Source organism: Bubalus kerabau, chromosome 18 (assembly GCF_029407905.1).
Source record: "Bubalus kerabau isolate K-KA32 ecotype Philippines breed swamp buffalo chromosome 18, PCC_UOA_SB_1v2, whole genome shotgun sequence".
Lineage (NCBI taxonomy): Eukaryota > Metazoa > Chordata > Mammalia > Artiodactyla > Bovidae > Bubalus > Bubalus kerabau.
In genome coordinates, this window is record NC_073641.1 from 16,214,119 (window position 1) to 16,236,075 (window position 21,957).

General features: G+C 42.8%; 1 long non-coding RNA gene across 4 annotated transcripts; it reads left to right on the forward strand.

The window, feature by feature from the left end:
* Positions 1 to 5,751: 5,751 nt before the first annotated feature.
* LOC129632871 (uncharacterized) lies at positions 5,752 to 19,270 on the forward strand. 4 transcript variants are annotated; one of them, XR_008704716.1, is made up of 6 exons: positions 5,752 to 6,090; positions 10,032 to 10,219; positions 14,363 to 14,543; positions 15,854 to 15,956; positions 17,526 to 17,645; positions 18,807 to 19,270. It is a non-coding gene; the product is annotated as an uncharacterized LOC129632871 (long non-coding RNA). The 4 variants fall into 4 exon arrangements; XR_008704714.1 differs by lacking the exon at positions 10,032 to 10,219; XR_008704717.1 differs by lacking the exon at positions 10,032 to 10,219 and having other exon boundaries at positions 17,531 to 17,645.
* The last annotated feature ends 2,687 nt before the right edge of the window (positions 19,271 to 21,957 follow it).

Sequence of the window (21,957 nt, forward strand, 5' to 3'; positions counted from 1 at the left end):
GGAGTTCTGGGGAGCACCAGCATCTGAAAGTCAGAAAAAAGAGAGAGTTTTTTTCTGGAGTGGTAGGAAGGAGGAAAGCAGGACAGGACCCTAGTGTTATGTGAATTCTGGTTCAACATGGAGGGAAGAACTGTCAAAGAAGGATCAAAAAGCTGGTGGCAAAGGATGAGAGAGAAGATACACATTCCAGTTCATGATGTCTCCAGTGCTACATGAGCCTATTAGCTGACAAAACAAGGAGTTTGTCACAGCTGCCAAAATGGGTTCTAGGAAGGAGGGAGAGGGAAGAGCACTGGGATCGATCAGGGTAGCCAGAGGAAGCAGAGTTTAAGTATATTCTAAATACTGAGTAAGATTTCAATAGCTGGACAGTGGGAGTCGGGGGAGGAATTCCAGGTTGGGCGATTTCATAAACAAAGGAGGAAACGCAGCAGGAACCTTCAGGAGATATGCTTAACGTTGAGAACTGATGAGAAGTCATTTTAGGAGAGTGCACTCATGCCAGTGGGAGAGGGCCTTGAATGCCAAGCTAAGACATCCAATAATCAATTTTAGTTAGTAGGGAGCCTCCAAAGATTTTGACTATGCCCTAAAAGAAATTGTCTTGTGTTATTATTTTTTCCCTTTCACAGCGTCTCTGTCAGACCAGTCCCTGTTACATGCACTTATTTCTCTCCTATCACATTGTTCCTCCCCTTGTTGACTTTGTTTTCAAGAAATTCGGTGTGACTGACACTTCTTGAGTGTCAGAGTTGATCTGGACCTATTCAGAAGCTTTCTTCAACAGGTAGTTCAGTTTTCTTTTCCTCCATCCTATTACTTCCAGTTACATCCCTCAGGGACTATGTGAAACAATTCCATGTTCTCCTCGTGTTTATGTTCTGAGGATGCTTATAGAGTTTCCACATTCCCTCTGCTTTGAGTTTAGCCAAGGTATACATGTTTAATTCTTTTAATCTCTCCCCCTAAGTCACTCCCTCTGGCCTCTTAATCATCCTAATTGCTCTTCTCTGAATGGCAGCCAAGTCAGTGTGTGCCTCTTCCCTGTGAGGCCGTGAGGAACATACTATTCCACGTGTGGCCTCACTAGACCCATTTATTACCTCCCAGTTTCATCATCTGATGGTTGGCCATGTGAGGCTGTACCACTCCTGCCCTACCCGCTTCCCACAATGCACCCTGGCCTGGGTAAATCCCTTATCTCGACAGGTTCTCTTTCATTTCCAGGTGGCCTGTTCCAGAGCTTGGAACCTGTGTTTGTTCTCCCCCAAGCTCCCATCCCTGTGGGCTTCTTCCCTGGGAAGGTGGCCTGGGACCAGGCCAAGGATCTATGGAAAATTGCAGCTAAGCTTGCATAAGTAAATCTTGGAAGAGGGGAGGCTAAGGAATGCCCAGAATGGAAGGATGCTGCGGCCTCTCCTGAGCTTTCCAGCCTGCTGAGCTATGAGCCTTCAAGAAGGTGTGACTTGAAGCAGCTTCTCTGTTTCCAATTATCCTTTTTATCTCTGCTCTGGCCCCTCTTGTTACCTAAGTGTTTTCATAGCTCTCAGCCATTACTGTTTAGCTTTGGGAGGATAAATGTGAAACCAAACAAATTATAAATATCCTGTTTCAAGATGTGTTATCACTCTGTGACTAGAATCCCCCAGAAGCCTGAGTCTTTTGAAAGCTCTAGTCTTTTTTTATTTTTTTTTTTTTTAAGCCTTGGGAAAAAATCCTCTGCCCCTCTAAGGATGTGGTGGCAGAGGTTAAACTGCCTTTGAGAAAGTCAAATGTTTGGATTTCAGTGAAGGTTGACATGGAAACCCACCTGAGGCTTCCTCAGGCTTCTCGGGAGGAAATAAAACCCGAGATGGACATTCTTGTTACAAGAGGAAGAGCAGCTTCGTGGGGCAGCAGGTGGGGACTCCCATGTGACGGGGAGTTGGAATTGAAAGCCAGAGAGGGCACAAGGGGTGCGTGTGTGGGAGCCGGGAGCTGGTCGTCCTGGGACTTGTCAGGGCTGCGACTGGAAAGTTGATTTTTATTTTATTTTGTGAAGCCCTTCCTGTGAGCAGCTTGATAAACAGCAGCGGCTGCAGGAGCCATCCGGGAGCCTCCGGGGATGGCGGCTGGGGGTGCCCTCCTTTGGGGCCCCACTGCCCCTCCTGCACCCATCTCGCCTCCTGACTGGTGGCTGCAAATCCTAGTGAAGCGGCTCGCACCTCAGGGTTAATTGCTTCAATCATGTCTGCATGTCGTAGGTCGAAAATCTACGTGAAAACCACAGTGGAAAAAAAGGTGCTTTTTTGTTTTTTGTTTTTTACTTTTTGATTTTCGGGATTTGTTTGGCTTTAGGGGATACTGGGGCGAGGACGAGGAGAGTCGAAGGGGAGAGGAGGAAAAAGAACACGTGAGAGAGGAGCTTGCAGGAAGAGGAAAGGGCATACCCTGCTGGCTATCTCCTTTTCTTTGATTCCTCTCCCACTGCCCACTGCTGGCCAGGGGAACAAGGGGGACCAGGGGTGCCAGGCTCATGGGATGGACTAGCCCTTGCCCTCTAGGAGTCTTAGACTCTCCACCTCTACTTTGGGTACTTGTGGCTGCCCTAGAAATCTTGAGAACCTTTCTCTTAGGGATTTTGAGGGCCTCATCCTTTCTACGGCCCCTGTCTCCTGCAAGTCTGGGTTATCTGTTCAATGGAGGGTTGTGAAGATGCCCAGTTCAAGTTGAACCTCAGATAAACAGGGCCTATATTGTATATGTCACATACAATAGTTTTTGTCTGTTTTGCTAAATCTAGCAATGCTAACTCCATGTGTATCTATGGTTCTTCTGGTTCAATTCCTGTCCAGATAGCAATTCTTTAAAACAGGAAGGGAGCATGCAATCATCAGGCCAGCCGTCAGGCATAACTTCCTGTCCTCCCAGCTGTCCTCACCCCACCCCCCCCCACCCCCCGCAGATTCGTGCAAGTTCATCTTTGGGCTAAACCTTCAGGTGTTTTCTGGGACAGTCAATGGAGAGAGTCGAGGTAGGAGAAAAGATCGAAGGAGCAGTAATTTAGGTCACCTCAGTCAGCATTGCTTGTAAGTACTGTTTTCTCATTTATTGGAGGCATTTGCAAGATGTGCTGTGAACATGAGAGTTAAATAGTAATCAGCTTTTGTAAGCAGCAACTCTAACTGGGGTTTACATTTGGGATTAATAGTAAACTCCCCAGGCCTTACTGACTGAAGAATGTAGTTGCCCAAATAAACAATATTTTCAATCAGGAGTCAGGACCAATCCTCAGAGCACACAGCCTCTTCCTAGCAAGGAGCATTTCCCAACTCTGAAGTAATTTGTAATGTGCTAGGAAAACATTTTCAAAAAATGGATATCTTCGATGCCATAAAAGGGAAAACAGTTCTCTCTTTTGAAGTAATAAATACCATTTGTAGCAGAATTCTTTCAGTTTGTATTTCTCAATTATTGCCTGATAATGCTAGGCTTAGTGTGCCCAAGTGGTGCCTACTGCCTCGTAAGGAAGAGTCTAATGGAACACTGTGGGTCTCGGGTTTACTGTCCTCTAAATGTTACACATTCTTCTTGGGACATAAAACTAAGAATGCCTCCCAGTTATTGGATTACTGTCAGCTTCATGGGGCTGGCCATTCAGACACTGAGGGGAAGGCGCCTCAGACAGTGGAATTGTGTTACACAGTCTTCCAGCAGCAGTGACTGTTCCTTCAGCCTCCCCAACCAAAAGGGTAGGATGAATTATCCACATTTCCTGAGGAATCCCAACTTTCCAGCTCACTGCCTTCTTCCGCTTCCCATCCTGACCCAGACATCACACGCTGGATTTCAGAGATACCGTACTTCGACTAGAAACATGAATGTGCCGAGAAGCACAGAAAATATGTTGTTGTTCTACTGGGAGGTCTCAGACGGCTCCAGGAGGACTCTCTTGAAAAGGCACCAGCTCCCAGCCAACTCCAAAAGTACTGCTCACTCTGCCCCCTGGTGCATGTGTGTGCGGCTCCTTCAGTAAAGAATTCCGTCCTCCCCACTTCCAGGTGATGCTGTGAACAGCTCTGCAGGATCCTACCTCCCAGGGGCCCAGGGAATGTTTCTCACTCTGTGTGTCCTGTGCTTAAGGCGTGGGGAAACCAAAGACTTGGATTCCTTGCCAATTCATTCCTTCAACAAATATTTATTGGTTTCCTTCTGTGTCCACATCACTCTTCACCAAGCTGTCAAGGGAGGCAGGCTTGTGGATAAATGTAGGGTTCTGAATCATCGTGGGGTGTGGTGAGGGGTGGGCGGGTGGCAAGGAGCAGGGTAGTTTGTGGGAGTTTAGCAACAGTAATGCTGCTGTGTGCCTAGTGTCCCAGACTGTGCCTGGCACCAGACGCTCAGAAAATATTTGTTGAATCTATTTGAAGATGAAATATTCTGGGTATCTAAGTTTTTTGCTTCCCCTAAACTAACTCTTTTCATCTCGGTAACTGTCTCTTATCAGTACTACCTTAGTTAAAAGTGTGTACTAAGCAAAGCAGTTTTTTTGTTTGTTTTTTCCTTGGATGGCTAATAACTTGGTATCGTATCAGACTCATCCTGATCTTTGTGGAGAGGCCATATCTCGCTGAGATCCAGCATATGATGTTTTGGGTCAGGATGGGAAGGAGAGGAAATTAGTTAGCTAGAAAACTGGCTAACTTGTGTGTGCTAAGTTCGCTTCAGGAACGTCTGACTCTTTGCAACCCCAGGGACTGTAGCTCCTCTGTCCATGGGATTCTCCAGGCGAGAATACCGGAGTGGGTTGCCATTTTCTCCTCCAGCGGATCTTCCTGACCCAGGGATCAAACCGGAGTCTCTTAGGTCTTCTGCACTGTCAGGTGGGTTATTTACCACTAGCACCACCTGAACTTCCCTGGGGAGTCCCTGCTATTTAACGCAATGGATGTATCCAGCCCGTGGCAATATGCAGGTGCTTTAGGTTTGCTTGAGTAAAGTGGATGGGCCTCTCCTCAGTCTTTGGCTTGTAAGAATGTTCTGGGAGAAGTCTATTAAATCCATGTGACTGGTTGCTCACCCTGTATGAAATTTTCAGTTTGCCCAAGAGCTGACATGTGAAATAATCCTACTGACTTTTCAAGCAATTAAATATTTTTCAAGCAATTAGACGTTGGAGTCTAGAATGTTCCACAGCACTCAATGGGGGGGGGGGGGGGGACGGCTCTGCCGCTCCCTGGTGGGAGCTTCTGGTGCAGTTGAGGAATCAGAGCTAACACACGGAACCACCAAGCCCTGTGTTAAGGAAGAATAGAGAAGGCAGAGAAAGGCACCGGTCTTAGGAGCTGGAGAGAATTGGAAGGCGAGGAGGGACTTGAGCTGGCAATGTCACCGGCAAAGCCTATTAACAATTACTGGGAAATATAAAAAGGAATCTGAGTAATGAAATAAGGTCTAAACTTAAAAAAAAATCCTTTGTGCTGAGTCTGGTTTCACTTGCTCACAGGGGGCCACATGCAGAGGCCTCGCACCCAGCCCTTTAGACCAGAGTTTCTGGTGGCAGATAGCTGTTTCCTATAACTCAGTTCTGGCCAGGCCTGTGCAGAAGCGCTGAGCACAACGCTCAACTCAAGACGGCGGCGGTGGCAGCAGGCAGTGTGCAGAGTGCTCAGCCCGGCTCTCTGGAAGCTGAGCGGCGCACTTGTGCCAGCCTCGCGAGAACTCCGCCCCCTCTGGCGAGATCCCTATAAGGCAGCCGGGCCCACAACCTGTGGGATGAGCTTGTGCTCTAGAGCCCGAGCTTCTGGCTGTCCATTCCCTGATATAAGAAAGGTTTCCTTTGCGTCTGCACCGCACTAGTTCTCGCTGGCCTGAGATACCCGGCAGGAGGTGTCTTGTTGGGTTCCAACTGAAAAGGGTCAGTAATGGTAGGAGGAGGCCAGGCAGTGGGCTAAGAGAACTGAGTAGTGGGATCCCATCATCCTCACAGCAGCTCCGTGGTGGTGGTACCATTGTTGCCCCCTTTTGCATGTGAGAAGCCAGCCGTACGGAAGTTAAGTAACTTGCTCCTTGTCACTCAGCGAGTGGAGGTGAAAAACAGTTGTGCAGAAGGTAAGGGTGGGTGAAATTGTAGGTTAGTGAAAAAAACACCATTTCCTCTCCCTCTTCTCTCTTTACATAGCAGATAATAATAACCACCTTTCAGGATTGTTTGGTGGGATAAATGAGAGGGTTTGTGAATGTTCTGAGCTGCATGTGCTGTGGGAAGTCAGACCGCATTAGGGAAAGGGAGGCGAGGACAGACGCGGCATGGAGGGAACTCTGACATGACTAATGGCAGCCATGGGAAATAAATTTGGAAAGGAAAAGGGCTCTGGTTCATAGAGGGCTTGCAACCTGAGAGAGGGTGGGGATTGATGTGGCCTAGATACTTTCATAAAAGGGATTGTTCTCTTCTTGTTTTTAAAATAGTACATACTCATGAATATTTTGGAGGAAAAAAACCCAGGAAAGTATGAAGATGAAAATAAAATAATTCTACTACCCAGAGATACCCACTTAGAGCCTTTTTTGCATTATCTAACTTTGATCCTAACTTTGTGAAAGGTGTTATAAACTAGGAAATTAAGATATTAAAGTTATGAAATACTGTTTCTATGCATGATATGTACATAGATACAGTATTCCTTATGGTTATACTGTAAAATAAGTCCTGCTTTTTTCAGTTTGTTGTGAACATTTTCCTCATCACTAGATTTTTTTTTTAAATTTTTAAGGCTATAGAATATGAATAATAAGGTAGAACCATGATATACCTAACAGTTTCTCTGTTGTTGACTATTTGTTTCCAACTTCTCACTATTAGAAATAGCACTGTGATGGATATCCTTATACAAAAGCTTTAATTGCATTAAAAATTATTTATTTAGGCTGAATTCCTAGAAACAGAGACATTAGGTCAAAGAGTATAAGTGTTTTTAAGATTCTTGATTCATATTGCCAAATGGCTTTCAAGAAAGGTTGAATTCATTTATACTCTCATCAGAACTGTATGAGAGTTTCCATTTTATGGGCCTTTCATTTTATGGAAACTTTGCCAACAATGAAGTCCTTTCTTTTTTTTTTTTTTTTAACTTTGTCAATTTCAAAGAAAAAAATGGTATCTTGTTTCAATTTGTATTTCTTGATTATAAGTGAGGTACAAACAATTTTTTCCTAATTTATTGGTCATTTGTATTTGTTCTTTTGTGAGTTTTTTCTTTGTTTTCTTAATCATTATTCTAAAACAGCCCTTTTCAATAAAGACCTAATGTGAGCCATGTATGTAATTTAAAATTTTCTAGTATCAACATTAAACAAGTAAAAAGAAACAGGTAAAATAACTTTAGTGAAAAGTTATTTTAATAATAGAATTTATTTAGCCAAATATACCCCAAATATTATCATTTTAACACTGACACTAGCCTTGTTTCAAGTCTTCTTGTGGTTAGTGGCTACCCTATTGGACAGTGCAGATTTAGAACAATTAGATAGAACTAGCAGAGAATGTTAGTATCTCTGATATTTATTTATGCTGCTAAGTCACGTCAATCGTGTCTGACTCTGTGTGACCCCATAGACGGCAGCCCACCAGGCTCCGCTGTCCCTGGGATTCTCCAGGCAAGAACACTGGAGTGGGTTGCCATGTCCTTCTCCAGTTTATTTATGAGACCTTCATAAATTCAGAATATTACCTTTTGTCTGTTGTACCTGTTATAACTTTTTCTAGTATGTCATTTGCCATTGTTTTTTGGATTACGTATTTTAAAATTACATAGACAAATCTTTCATTTCTGTCTTCTGTTGTTTCTTCCATTGTTTTTAGATTTACCCATTCTTAGATCAGCTGATTTTTCACCTAGAGTTTTAATGGTTTAATTTTTAATGTAATTCTTTAATTCCAGAATTCATTGCATTTATTTTTAGTCTACCTGACTTATCAAAAAGGTCACTCTAGTTTTATGTCTATTGACTTCTTATAATTTTTTATTGAATTTTATTAGACTTGGCTAGGTTTTCATTGTGGTGTGCAGGCTTTCCCTGTGGTAAGAGGGAGGTACTCTCTACTTGAGGCACTTGGGTTTCTCATTGCAGTGGCTTCTCTTGTTGCAGAACACAGACTCTAGGGCTCTCAGGATTCATTAGTTGTGTTGCTTTGGGTTAGTTGCCCCGACATATGTGGAATCTGCCCAGACCAGGGATTGAACCCATGTCCCCTGCATTGGCAGGCAGACTCCAACCAGTGGATCACCAGGGAAGTCCTCCTTGTAATTTTTAATTGTTTCTATCTTATGTATTTTGATGCTTTGTTACTTAGTAGCAGATCCCAATCATTGATCTTTATAAAGGAATATGATCTTCCGTGTCCTTTCTAATGTCTTTTGCTTTAACTTTCCATTGTTTGAAATTAATATTGTCATGCCTGGATTTGGTGTCTGCATTTGCTTAAGAAATCATTGCCCAACCTTCAATTTTTAGCTTTTCAATTTTATTTTGCACAAATGTGTGTGTGTGTACTCAGTCATGTCCGACTCTGCAACCCCATGGACTGTAGCCCACCAAGCTCCTCTGTCCGTGGGATTTTTCCAGGCAAGAATACTGGAGTGGGTTGCCATTTCCTTCTCTAGGGGATCTTCCCAACCTAAAGATTGAACCCATGTCTTTTGTATCTCCTGCATTGACAGGCAAATTCTTGACCACTGTTGCCATCTGGGAAGTTTTGTGGGAAAGGGGATGAAAAATAAGGGGTAAAGAGAATATACCAGTTATCTCTTAAAGATGCATGAGCACCTTTGTCTTAAAGGCCACTGGTGAGAACTTCATTCATGGGGATACCTAGGTGAAGAGTAGGTGATGGTTCCTTTCTTGGAAGCCATCATCCGGCTATAGATTCTTACCAGAGAAGAAGAAAGAATTGATTTGGGGGCTGGGGCGGGGGGAGGTGGCAATGAGAAGTTTCTGCCACACCAATAGTAGGGTTGTCTCTGCCTCTATCTGGTCTGAAGCACTTTGGATCATGGGAGGCATGTTCACCACATCCATTATTCTATATCCCACCTTGTTGTAGGCTGGGAGCAATAGTCCTAGAAGGACATAGTAAGGGACACACTTAGGATAGTTTTGAGGATACAAGGGGAATGTAATGTGCTATTCCAAAAAGCAGTACAGTAACAGCTGCCTGATTTTCTAAAGTACATTCCAGAATGTCATGCAGGAAGTGGGAAAGAAACATGTCTTTGCCTTCTTTCAGACTGTGGTTTGTTCAATTTTAAGTGGCAAAAATTTGTCACCTTCTATTTTTTGTTGTTTTTTAGTCACTCAGTCATGTCCAACTCTTTTGCGACTCATGGACTGTAGCCCACCAGGCACCTCTGTCCATGGGATTTCCCAGGCAGGAATACTGGAGTGGGTTGCCATTTCCTTCTCCAGGGGATCTTCCTGACCCAGGGATCAAATCCGCGTCTCCTGCATTGTCAGGAGGATTCTTTACCACTGAGCCACCAGGGAAGCCCTTGTCACCTTCTATAGAATTTCTCAATTCAGTTTGTAAGTAGTAGATCATCCTTGCATACTTTAGAAGTTTGCAAACTTTAGATTGACAATCTCGGTTTTAGTTTTCCTTGTATGTATGTATGTATATGTATGTCTTTCATACATATCCAAGCATTAGGAATTGTTAATCAAACATCACATGTTTTTTTCTCCTGTGTTAATAATTCATTTTTGACCAGAAGTTGAGATCATGAAAGCCATGCTTCAGAAGGATGCCTGACTTTACAAAAGATATTTGGAAGAGATTGAGCTTGGAGGCATGTACACAGGCTAGGAGTCAAGGGCGGCAGTCTTACACTGGGGCAGTGAGACCCTGGATAGATTAGGGCCATGAGGGATGGAGCAGAAAGTGTGTGTCCATGAACAGTTCCTCTCAAAGGAAACACTGAGTCTTTGTAAAAGACTGGACACAACTGATAAAGAGAAAAGAGTTGACTTAATTTTTTTGTTTGGGTTGACAGAAATTCTGTGTGAAATCAGAAAATCTCACAAAAGTATGAGCGGATTGGAAATCTGACTTATCGGAAGATGTTGTTTTAATTTGGGATATGCTCAATTTGAGAGGGAAGCAGTCCATACAGGGAAGAAACTGAAGATTAGCTCATTCAACAGCCATTCCCTCTCCCTTCCAGGGGTCCTCTATCACAAGGTATAGAAAGATAACCAAACATACCTGTTTCTCTCGGTCTTCTGAAGAGATTGGCTATATGCATGTGACTTAGATCCCACAATTAACTGCACCTTATGAGGTTAAATTGCAGAATTGAGTACACACAGGCTTGGGGAAGAGGTTACCTTTGAGCTTGGGTCCGTAATTATGTGCTGAGAGTAATGAAGTGGTAGGAGGATGGCTACTCAATGAGAGGAAGAAGAGTGTATTGGTCAAATATGCGGGGATCGTGTTAAGGAGATGCTCTGAAAAGCATAAAAGGATTGATTAGATGCAATTTTGGGGCTCGTTGAGGCTAAAAGGCATGAAACTGTAAGGGCGGAATCAATTGAATTTTGTATCTTTTTTTTCCGTTGGGACCCAAAGCAGTGCCTGGTGGAGTAACATGATCTGTATTTGCTACCACTGCATTGTTACTGTTATTTTAAGTATTTTTTAAACAAGAAGTCTTTTTTAAAAGATTCTATGTGTTTATTATTGGCTGGGCTGGGTCTTCATTGCTATGCAGCCTTTTCTCTGGTTGTGGTGAGCAGGGGCTACTCTGTTGCGGTGCATGGGCTTCTCCTTGTGGCGACTTCTCTTGTGGAGCATAGGCTCTAGGGCATACAGGCTCCAGTACTTGTGGCTCCCGGGCTCTAGAGCACAAGCTCGAAAGTTGTGGCACGTGGGCTTAGTTCTGCGGCCTGTGGGATCTTCCTGGATCAGGGATCAAACCCGTGTCTCCTGCACTGGCAGTCAGAGTCTTTACTACTGAACCACCAGGAAAGCACCCCCCCCCGCCCCCACCACTTATTACTTTTGATAATGTGACCTTCAGCAACTTGCTTAGAGTTGCTGAATTTTAGCTTCCTCCTTTGTAAGAGGAAGATCTTCTTACATGTGTAACAGAGTTTGCTAGGATTGAAGCACCCTCCAAAGTGAGTATGCAATTACAGTTCCCTGCCCCTGTCAATCAGATAACAGGCTAGGCAATTAAGATACAAAGCACATTATGACAAAATCCCTGCCCTCAGGAGCTCACATTCTACTGGGGAAACAGAGAGGAAAATGATGATGGCAGAACAAATAAAGTCTGTGATAAAAGTATCCAGCAGGTTCATCTCTGTCTTGTAGGACTGGGAATTGCAGAGGAAATCAGGCGGGATTCTCAGAGGAGGGCAGAATTTGCTCTGGGTCAGAAGGGTGAGTGCAAATGTAAGACAGAGAAAGCAGGGCAAGTGGGCAAGTCATTTCTAGCTGATAGAACAACATGAGGCCACAGATTAAGAGATTTCATACCACAGCTGTGGTACGGTGGTGTGAAACTCTCTGCCAGCCCAGGGAAGAACTAGTATTGTGTCGAGGTTGCCAGGGAGGAGAGGTAATCACGATCAACCCACTCATTGGTTCTGGGACTGGCTCTGTCAGTTGACACCTTCCTTTTTCATATCTTCATAATTCGTCTCCCTTGACAGCCTCTCCTTGGTTGAAACCTGTACACTCATGTTTCCTCAGGTCTGAAATCATTTTCCTTGTTTGCTATTTCCTCAATCTACTGTCCCGTATCTCTCTTTCTTTTCCTTTCATTCCTGGCCTCCTTTTCCTCCCTTTACAACTCATTACTCAAGGCCCTGTGCTCTGCATTCTCTGCCGATTCCTGTCCTGAGGGGTTCTTACAGGTCACCATGGCCCCTTGGTGGCCAGAATTTGTTGCCTTCTTTTTTATTCCCTTTTAATTTACTTCTGTGATGTTTAGCCTTTTGCCATCTCTTCCAGAGTTTCTGTCTCACTGTCCCCTCAGATCCTGCTGCGTCTTCTGTCGCCTTTGTCAGGACTCTTCTACTGCCCAACCCTAAAGTTTGGTGTTTCATAGCATTCTTTCTTACAATCAACAAGTCTCTCTGAGTAATGTCATCCACTCTTGAGGTTTCCATTGCCTCTCCTAATTATTCTCGTGACTTCCACTGGTTATCTGTGGAAATCACTTAACCTGTGACCTCTGCCTCTGTCCTGGGGTTCCAACTCATATTCCCTGTCTCCCATTAAGGACTCCACGTCTCTGCCCCTCAGGCACCTCTGAGTGAATATATCCCAAATCAAGCTTCCTGTCCTCTCCAACAGTCCTGTTTCCTGCATGTCCCACTTTCATTTCACAGTCCAAATGGGAATCCCGGGAGTGGTCCTTACTCTCTTCTCTTTCTCTCTCCAGTCTATCCAATCTGTCAACAAATCCTTTTATTTCTACTTTCTTTTTAATTTAATTTAATTTTTTAAACTTTACATAATTGTATTAGTTTTGCCAAATATCAAAATGAATCCGCCACAGGTATACCTCATGAGTTTATCCTCTCCTCTGTCTCTTCCTGTTACTGTCAAAGCTCTTATCTTTGTTCAACTTGAGCAGCTTCCTTTCACTGCACTCATATTCATCCTTGAATATCTTTCAGAGTGATCATTCCAAAATTCATTCATTCCTACAGTGAATGATTTAAATCATGCTGCATTATTTAAAGTAATCATGCCCTTATTTAAAGTAATTATTTTTTTATCACCCAAAATAGTAGTTCCCAATCCTTTTTGCATGTTTTTTTTTTTTTTTCCATGTCAAAAACCATCATGGATGCCCCCATGATAGCTATACTCTTTTCACCTGTTAATTGAGAGATTACCTAAATTAAAAGCTACTTTGAATTCAGCAACAGTTTACCATTTATTACAGGGAGGGAGGTGGGAGCGGGGTTCAGGATGGGGAACATGTGTACACCTGTGGCAGATTCATGTTGATGTATGGCAAAACCAATACAATATTGTAAAGTAATTAGCCTCCAATTAAAATAAATAAATTTAAATTTAAAAAAACTTGGAAAAAAAATAAAGCATCGACATACAATTGACCAATAATATCTATCCAGAAACATAAGATACATTCAATCTGTAGACAATGAATTCTTGACTTCTTGCCATGACTACTTACCACCAGTCAAGAACCACTGCCTTGAAGATGACATCCACATTAATTAGTGAGCTGTATAACCTACTTTAAACTGTTTCCAGTTACATCTCCAGTCATTTTGCTGTGCTTGCCTTCTTGGCCCACTACAGCCACACAGGCTGCTCCAGTTCCTTCCACTTCTCACTCATCACCATTCCCAGAAATGCCCTTGCATCCTTTTCTTTGCCTTGCCTTATCCCATAAGATTTTTTGCTCTTTCGTGTAACTCGTAGTATTTCTTATGTCATCTCTAGTGTAGCACTTACTGTATTGTATTGGGGTGATTTTTGACATTTGTCTCCCTCACCAGATTCTGGGCTCCTAGGAGGCAGAGTCTGGGTCCTATTCACCTTCGTATCCTGGGTCCCTAGCAGAGTGCCTGGTGAAGAGTAGGTGCTCACGTGGTGGAGGTGGGTTCATAGTGACTATTAGGATATCTTTCACAGCCTTAGAAGAGCAGTTTCCTGGCAGAAGAAAAGCAAAATAGCCCTGCCCTGAGTGCCCAGGTCTTTCCTTGTAATTGCCGCTCTATACAGAAACAAATAATAATCTTACACTCAGCTGAAACGCTGTAGAAAGTCACAGCTGGAAGGAACTGCAGCTCTCATTCAGTGTGACTCCTTCATATTGTATATCAGGAAACTGCATGTAGCCTTTCTTTGTCTAGATCCAGCAACACAGTTTTCAGCTTTCTCCATATTCAGGTTCTTGATTCATTTTCTTTGGCTCCTGACTTGTCCACAGTCCTCCTAGTTTGTTGGAGTAAGTTGTTCATTTACGAAAGGTTTAAAAATCGTTTTAGTCCCTGACTTTCAAGTTGTCAAATGGCTACAACTCATAGATAATTTACGCTTTAAAATGGTTTGGACACATAGGGAGCACAGCTCAGAGCTCCGTGATGACCTCGAGGAGTGGGCAGGGGCAGTGGGAGGGAGGCGGAAGAGGAAGCGGATATGTGTATGTATATAGCTGATTCATGTTGTTGTACAGTGAAAACTAGCACACTATTGTAAAGCAATTATCCTCCAATTAAAAAAAAAAAATGGTTTAGACATGTCACCCTTCTTGGCCAGATCTTTTACCAGGCAGTATCTAAGGAGGAACCAAATTGGCAGATTTGAATCCTAACTTCATTTACTTCTCTTGCCCAGGCTTTGGTGGCAGTACGAATGGGCAGCAAAATGCCAAATGCAAGTGGCCAGAGGAAGAGCAGCAACCTGGACATTCAACCTCTGGAAAAATGAAAATTCACTAGTCTCCTCTCATTTCAGAGAGCAGAAGCTGCCTGGTTTCTAAACTTGGAAGTTCTGAGTCTCAAATGCCAGGTATCAGGTAAGAGATGGGTGTTTCTGTGGCAACTCAGAGTTTTGTGTAAGGGGAATGGTTTGTATGGAGCTGTAAAGTACGTAGATTGGGTAGAATATGGGGGAAATTTGCCTTTGGCAAGATGCTAAACCTCTGCAATATCTTCAGGGCACAGCGTATAACATGGAAAAAATGGAGCCCTCTTCTGTTGCATCCAACTGCATGGTCACTTTGAGAACAGTAAAGTAGTAGTCATTCTCGAAGTGTGTGCAAGGAAAATTAGCAAAAGGAAGTCACAACCTAGGATTTCTGAAGAGCCTGCCTCAGATTATTGCCTCTCCACAGAGGGAAAACCTGGGCCTCCCTCTGAATTTAAACGAGGTATTACTGCTAACCATTAAAAATGAAAATCCTCCTTCATCCAGTAGCCTGTAGGTGTGTGGGCATCCTTACCAATCAGTGTTCCACCTTTTGGCAAGTAAATATGACCTAAAATCATCTATTTATACTTTATACAAAATTCCTAACTCCAAGGGATAAAAGTTGTCAGGTTCCCAAATTCAAGTCTAAAGAAGTTAGAATCCTGATTGTTTACAAAGCTTGCCATCAAATGGAGCTGGTGTTAATTAACTCTGGCATCCCTAAATTCAACTTTGCATATTCAATGGTTGCTATGAAAAGCTGGGTCTGAATAACAAATGCACAGACGGCACCATTAAGCAGAGAGCAGGCATCACATAGTTTTCCTTGGGTTGCTTCTGTTACCAATCAAGCTTGTAGACGTGAGGCTAGAGGGTTTCTGACAGTAAGTTCCACAAAAAGATGCTGTTCATTTATTTTGGCAGTGGGCTGTACTATTCTAAGAAGGCAGCTGTACGTGGCAGAGCCCAGCTTTATAACTCAAAATTTGTCCTTCCTTCACAGTTGCAGGACATTGGGTTATGGCATTTTAGAGGGAGATGGAACAGATAGAGGGCTGCATTGAGAAACAGCAGTTAAAATGCTATGCCTCATAAAATCCCTTATGTGCAGTACAATGTTTTTAGTTATTAAATGAGCATAATTCAAAGGGCAATTTACTTTTCATCATTTGTACTATTGTATATTCCTACCATATTTATCACTTTTATTTCTTTGCAGACAATTTTCAACTTGTGCAGTTTGATAGTAGCTCATGGATATATTTAAATCCCAAAGATAAGAGGGTTTACATTGATATTTTAGCAATTATAGTGAGCATTTTCCAAGTTCTACAAAAGCCGTATTTAAATTGAATATTTCTGGACATAAAACAAGACAGCAATACAATAGCTGTAAAGTGGGCCTTTATTTTTCAGCTGATACTTTTCTGGACAACACAATGGTGAGGTCACGCTGAGGGGATTCCGAGGCACACAGAGAAACACCCAAGTATATAGCCGAGGAGCAGACTGACCTGTGGTGAGCGTGGCTTTGTCTGGGCTCATGTGACAAAACAGTTCCCAGATGCTCTAATGACAGGCACGTTGTTTTCCTTTCGGCTCTTGGCAGGATGCTCACTGTAAACCGAGAATGGAGTTTAGCACCTGAGAACAGGCTTCTAAGCAGGCCTGGGGGGTGAGAAGGAAAGGGGAAAATAACAAAGTGCTGCATCTTTTTCCTCGGTGTAAAGAGTGCACAGTCTGTTTTTGTTTCCTCTGTCAATTACCAGGCAAATATCTGTCTTTGCATATGCTCAAATCAACTGTTCTACCAATGCTTCTAGGATAAAATACCGCAAACACCCAGGGCCATATTGTTTATCATATATTGTTGTCTTTGCATATATGCTAGAGTTTACTAACTCCAATTCACCCCATTGCATCCATATAAATTCACAGTAGTATCTGCATTGTTTGATGTTAGAATAGAAATTTGGGTTTGGAACTGAGATCTATCCATAAAACTTTTTTTGTAATTCTTCTTTCTCTGATTATTTCCATTTAATCTACTCTGCTTTAAGCCAGACACTCCTAAAATAGTCTGTACCTTGAACAGACTGGGCATTGTTGGGGTTGCATGCTCGTAGTTCCACAGAAACCATGTCCATGAGTCAGAAAGCAAACACCAGGCCTGTTGTATCGATACCATGATGTGTGCTGCTAATGTAACACCTAACACGTGTGAACTGGCCAAGAGTTTCCCTGCAGGATGTAGGGAGGGCTGGAGCTAATTGGAAGCATAACGCATGACTGTTTGGGGAACGTAAAGTCATGCCATCTCAGAGGCAGGCCTTTTCTTATGCTTCTCAGTGGGGCTCCTCTTTCCTTACTAGTGCTCGTGGGACTTTCCTGGCTGTCCAGGGGTTAAGACTTCATGCTTCCAATGGAGGGGATGCAAGTTCAATCCTTGGTTGGGGAACCAAGATCGCATGTGCCACAGGGTGAGGCCAAAAGGTTAAAAAAAAAAAAAAAAAAAAAGATAGTGCTCAGGGTTTTACGGTAGTGAGTGGAAGACTAGAGGCCTTTTGCTTCCTGTACATCAATCACTTTGCACCTCAGACCTTAGAGTGTGTTTGTTTATAAGAGGGCAGGCCACACAAGCCTTGCTTCTGAATTCTTGGAGAGTTCTCAAGTCAGCTAACTGCAAGAGCCCAATTAATCAGACTCTATGGTGGAAAGAGGTGAGAATAAAAACTCAAATGTCTCAAGTGATTAAGCAAGATAGATTGCATATCTGTTGTTTTCCATGGCTTCATGGGTCAGCTTTAAGCCAGGGGTCAGCAAACTATCATCTGTACCCTGATATCATGCAGCCCACAAACTAAAAATGATATTTTATATTTTTAAAGTGCTGTTAGAAAAAAAACACACTAAAAGCAAATAATATGGAATAGAGAGTGCATGTGGCCCACAAAATCTAAAATATTTATTATCTGGACTTTTACAGAAAAAGTGTCTAAGCTAGGAGGGTGTAATCATGAGAAATTTCTCATTTTTAGCTGCTGTGTCATTTCTCTTTGTCCCTTAAGTTGTCTGTGTTGTCTGTCAGCTTAGGACAGGACTTTGGCTCAAGGACCCTATGAGAACCAGGTGCAGTTTGGGAGCTTTCTGCATCACTCTGAGGCTTGCCTTACCACAGTCCAAGGCCGCCATACCTTGTGTTCAGCAGGTAAGTGGATGCAGAACCAAGGGCTTACAAAGAGTGAGACTGAACGTGGACTAGAGCAATGCTCTCTAACTTCCCAGCCATGAAGGGACTCCCAGAGCAGCCCTGCCTCCCAGCGAGCACACGTGTTTATCAAATCGTCTGAGCCATTTGATACTTGGGTGTTTTTCTTCCAATACCCTTCTTTAAGAGCTGGCTCACCTCCAAGGTTTGGGGAAGATAAGATTCTAAGTTGATTCCTAAAGTTTCTGGTGAGATAGAGACTGCCTTTCATTCCAGGTTCTTCCTCTTTACTCTTTGATCTGAATCCCAGAAGGGTCATGAGTGTTTCTCCTGCAGCAACTTTGTCTGAATATTGCCAGGAAGCTCTGCTGCTGTGTTTGTAGGTTGATTACCGGGGATTGGGGGTAGAGAGGGGGAGCATCCTTTGTTTTGCTTTCTCATTGGACCAAACTCTCTTCTTGAAGGAACACAAGTCCCAAGTCTAACATGCTCCCCCTGAGGTAGGTATTTCCCACATAAGCAGACTAAGCAACAAACCCAGGGCTGACATCACCATTTCCTCATGACTCTCATTTCCCCCACTCTTCATCCTATTTGAATTTGCCTCAGCTCAGGCCCTCCTCATCTCTCACAGAGACCAATGTAGTGACCTCTTCACTGGTGACTTGACTCCAGAGGCCAGCTCAGTCTACTCTGCATCCTGCTTCCAGGGAGCTGGAAACCGGGCCACATCACTGAAGGTTGGAGCCCTCCATTTGGGTCTCCATTGCCTACAGAATGAAAAGTTCAATTCTGTTGCAGCATTTTTAGACTTACCTAGTCTTCTAGTAAATCTGCCTCCTTCCTTCCCTCACCTTCCATTTGCTCTTATCCTTCAACTGTGGTTACTGAGAGGTGTGATTCCTTAAGCCTTTACTAACTCTGGTTCTACCACCTGAAATGCCCAGCTTGTTTCACTAATACCTAATCATTTTCAAGTTGAGGGGTCAAAGGTCATGCTAAGGATTACGTTTTGTCCTCCCAAAACATGTTGAAGTCCTAATCCCAGTCCCTTATTTCGAAATAGAGTTTTGCAGATGGTCAAGTTAAGATGTGGTCACTAGAGTGAGCCCTAATGCAAAATGACTGGTGTCCTTATAAAAAGACTAAATTTGGTTTTAGATAGACTTGCAGAGAGGAAAGACCAGGTGAAGACACAGAAGAACACCATCTACAAGCCAGGGGATGACAAAGGCCACCAGAAGCCAGGAGAAAGGCATGGAACTGATTCTCCTTTAGCCCTCAGAAGGAACCAAGACTACTGACACTTTGATCTTGGATTTCTTTGCAGCCAAAAGTGGAGAAGCTCTATACAGTCAGCAAAAACAAGACTGGGAGCTGACTGTGGCTCAGGTCATGAACTCCTTATTGCAAATTCAGACTTAAATTGAAGAAAGTAGGGAAAACCACTAGACTATTCAGGTATGACCTAAATCAAATCCTTTACTATTATACAGTGGAAGTGAGAAATAGATTTAAGGGACTAGATCTGATAGACAGAGTGCCTGATGAACTATGGACAGAGGTTTGTGACATTGCACAGGAAACAGGGAACAAGACCATCCCCAAGAAAAAGAAATGCAAAAGCAGCATGGCTGTCTGAGGAGGCCTTACAAATAGCTGTGAAAAGAAGAGAAGCGAAAAGCAAAGGAGGAAAGGAAAGATATACCCATTTGAATGCAGAGTTCCAAAGAATAGCAAGGAGAGATAAGAAAGCCTTCCTCAGAGATCAGTGCAAAGAAATAGAGGAAAACAATAGAATGAGAAAGACTAGAGATCTCCTCAAGAAAATTAGAGATACCAAGGAAACATTTCATGCAAAGATGGGCACAATAAAGGATAGAAATGTTATGGACCTAACAGAATCAGAAGATATTAAGAGGTGGCAAGAATACACAGAAGAACTGTACAAAAAAGATCTTCATGAACCAGATAATCACGATGGTGTGATCGTTCACCTAGAGCCAGACATCCTGGAATGTGAAGTCAAGTGGGCCTTAGGAAGCATCACTACAAACAAAGCTAGTGGAAGTGATAGAATTCCAGTTGCGCTATTTCAAATCCTAAAAGATGATGCTGTGAAAGTTCTGCACTCAATATGCCAGCAAATTTGGAAAACTCAGCAGAAGCCACCTGGAAAAGGTCAGTTTTCATTCCAATCCCAAAGAAAGGCAATGCCAAAGAATGCTCAAACTACCTCACAATTGCACTCATCTCACACGCTAGTAAAGAAATGCTCAAAATTCTCCAAGCCAGGCTTCAACAATATGTGAACTATGAACTTCCAGATGTTCAAGCTGGTTTTAGAAAAGGCAGAGGAACCAGAGATCAAATTGCCAACATCCGCTGGATCATGGAAAAAGCAAGAGAGTTCCAGAAAAACATCTATTTCTGCTTTATTGACTATGCCAAAGCCTTTGACTGTGTGGATCACAGTAAACTGTGGAAAATTCCTAAAGAGATGGGAATAGCAGAGCACCTTACCTGCCTCCTGAGAAATCTGTATGCAGATCAGGAAGCAACAGTTAGAACTGGACATGGAACAACAGACTGGTTCCAAATAGGAAAAGGAGAACATCAAGGCTGTATATTGTCACCCTACTTATTTAACTTATATGCAGAGTACATCATGGTAAAAGCTGGGCTGGATGAAGCACAAGCTGGAATCAAGATTGCTGGGAGAAATATCAATAACCTCAGATACGCAGATGACACCACTCTTCTGGCAGAAAGTGAAGAACTAAAGAGCTTCTGAAAGTGAAAGAGAAGAGTGAAAAAGTTGGCTTAAAGCTCAACATTCAGAAAACTAAGATCATGGCATCTGGTCCCATCACTTCATGGCAAATAGATGGGGAAACAGAGGAAACAGTGGCAGACTTTATTTTTTTGGGCTCCAGAATCACTGAAGATGGTGACTGCAACCATGAAATTAAAAGACGTTTACTCCTTGGAAGGAAAGTTTTGGTGCACCTAAACAGCATATTAAAAAGCAGAGACATTACTTTGTCAACAAAGGTCCGTCTAGTCAAGGTTATGATTTTTCCAGTGGTCATGTATGGATGTGAGAGTTGGACTGTGAAGAAAGCTGAACCCCGAAGAATTGATGCTTTTGAACTGTGGTGTTGGAGAAGACTCTTGAGAGTCCCTTGGATTGCATGGAGGTCCAACCAGTCCATCCTAAGGGAAATCGGTCCTGAACATTCATTGGAAGGACTGATGCTTAAGTTGAAACTCCAATACTTTGGCCACCTGATGTGAAGAGCTAACTCATTAGAAAAGACCCTGATGCTGGGAAAGTTTGAAGGTGGGAGAAGAAGGGGACAACAGAGGATGAGATGGTTGGATGGCATCACTGTCTCAATGGACATGAGTTTGAATGAACTCCAGGAGCTGGTGATGGACAGGGAGGCCTAGCATGCTGCAGTCCATGGGATCGCAAAGTGTTGGACACTACTGAGTGACTGAACTGAACTACAGTGTTTTGTTAGGTTCAGGTGTACAGCAAAGTAATTCAATTATACTCTTGTGTATATTTTCAGATTCTTTTCCATTATAGGTTATAATAAGTCATTGCATATAGTTCTCTGTGCTATATAGTAGGTCCTTATTGGTTAGCTATCTTATATACAGTAGTGTATGTCTGTTAATCCCAAACTCCTAATTTATCTCCAGCCCCCTCTATTCCCTCTCATAACCATCAGTTTGTTTTCTATGTCTGTGAGTCTATTTTTGTTTTATAAATGTGTGTTTATATCATTTTTTAAGATTTCACATGTAAGTGATATCATATGATATTGTCTTTCTCTGACTTACATAATAATCTTTAGGTCTATCCATGTTGCTGAAAATGGCATTATATCATTCTTATGGCTGAATAATATTCCATTGTATGTATATACCACATCGTTTTTTCCCATTCATCAGTCCCTGGACACTTAGGTGGCTTGTGTGTCTTGGCTATTGTAAATAGTGCTGTTGTGAACACTGGGGTGCATGTATCTTTAGAGTTTTTTCCAGATATACACCCAGGAGTGGGATTGCAGGATAATATGGTAGCTCTATTTTTAGTTTTTTAAAGAATCTCTACACTCTTTTCCATAGTGGCTACACCAATTTACATTCCCACCAACAGTGTAGGAAGATTCCTTTCTTTCCACACCCTCTCCAGCATTTATTATTTGTAAACTTTTTGATGATGACCATTGTGACTGATGTGAGGTAATACTTATTGTAGTTTTGATTTACATCACTGTAATAATTAGTGATGTTGAGC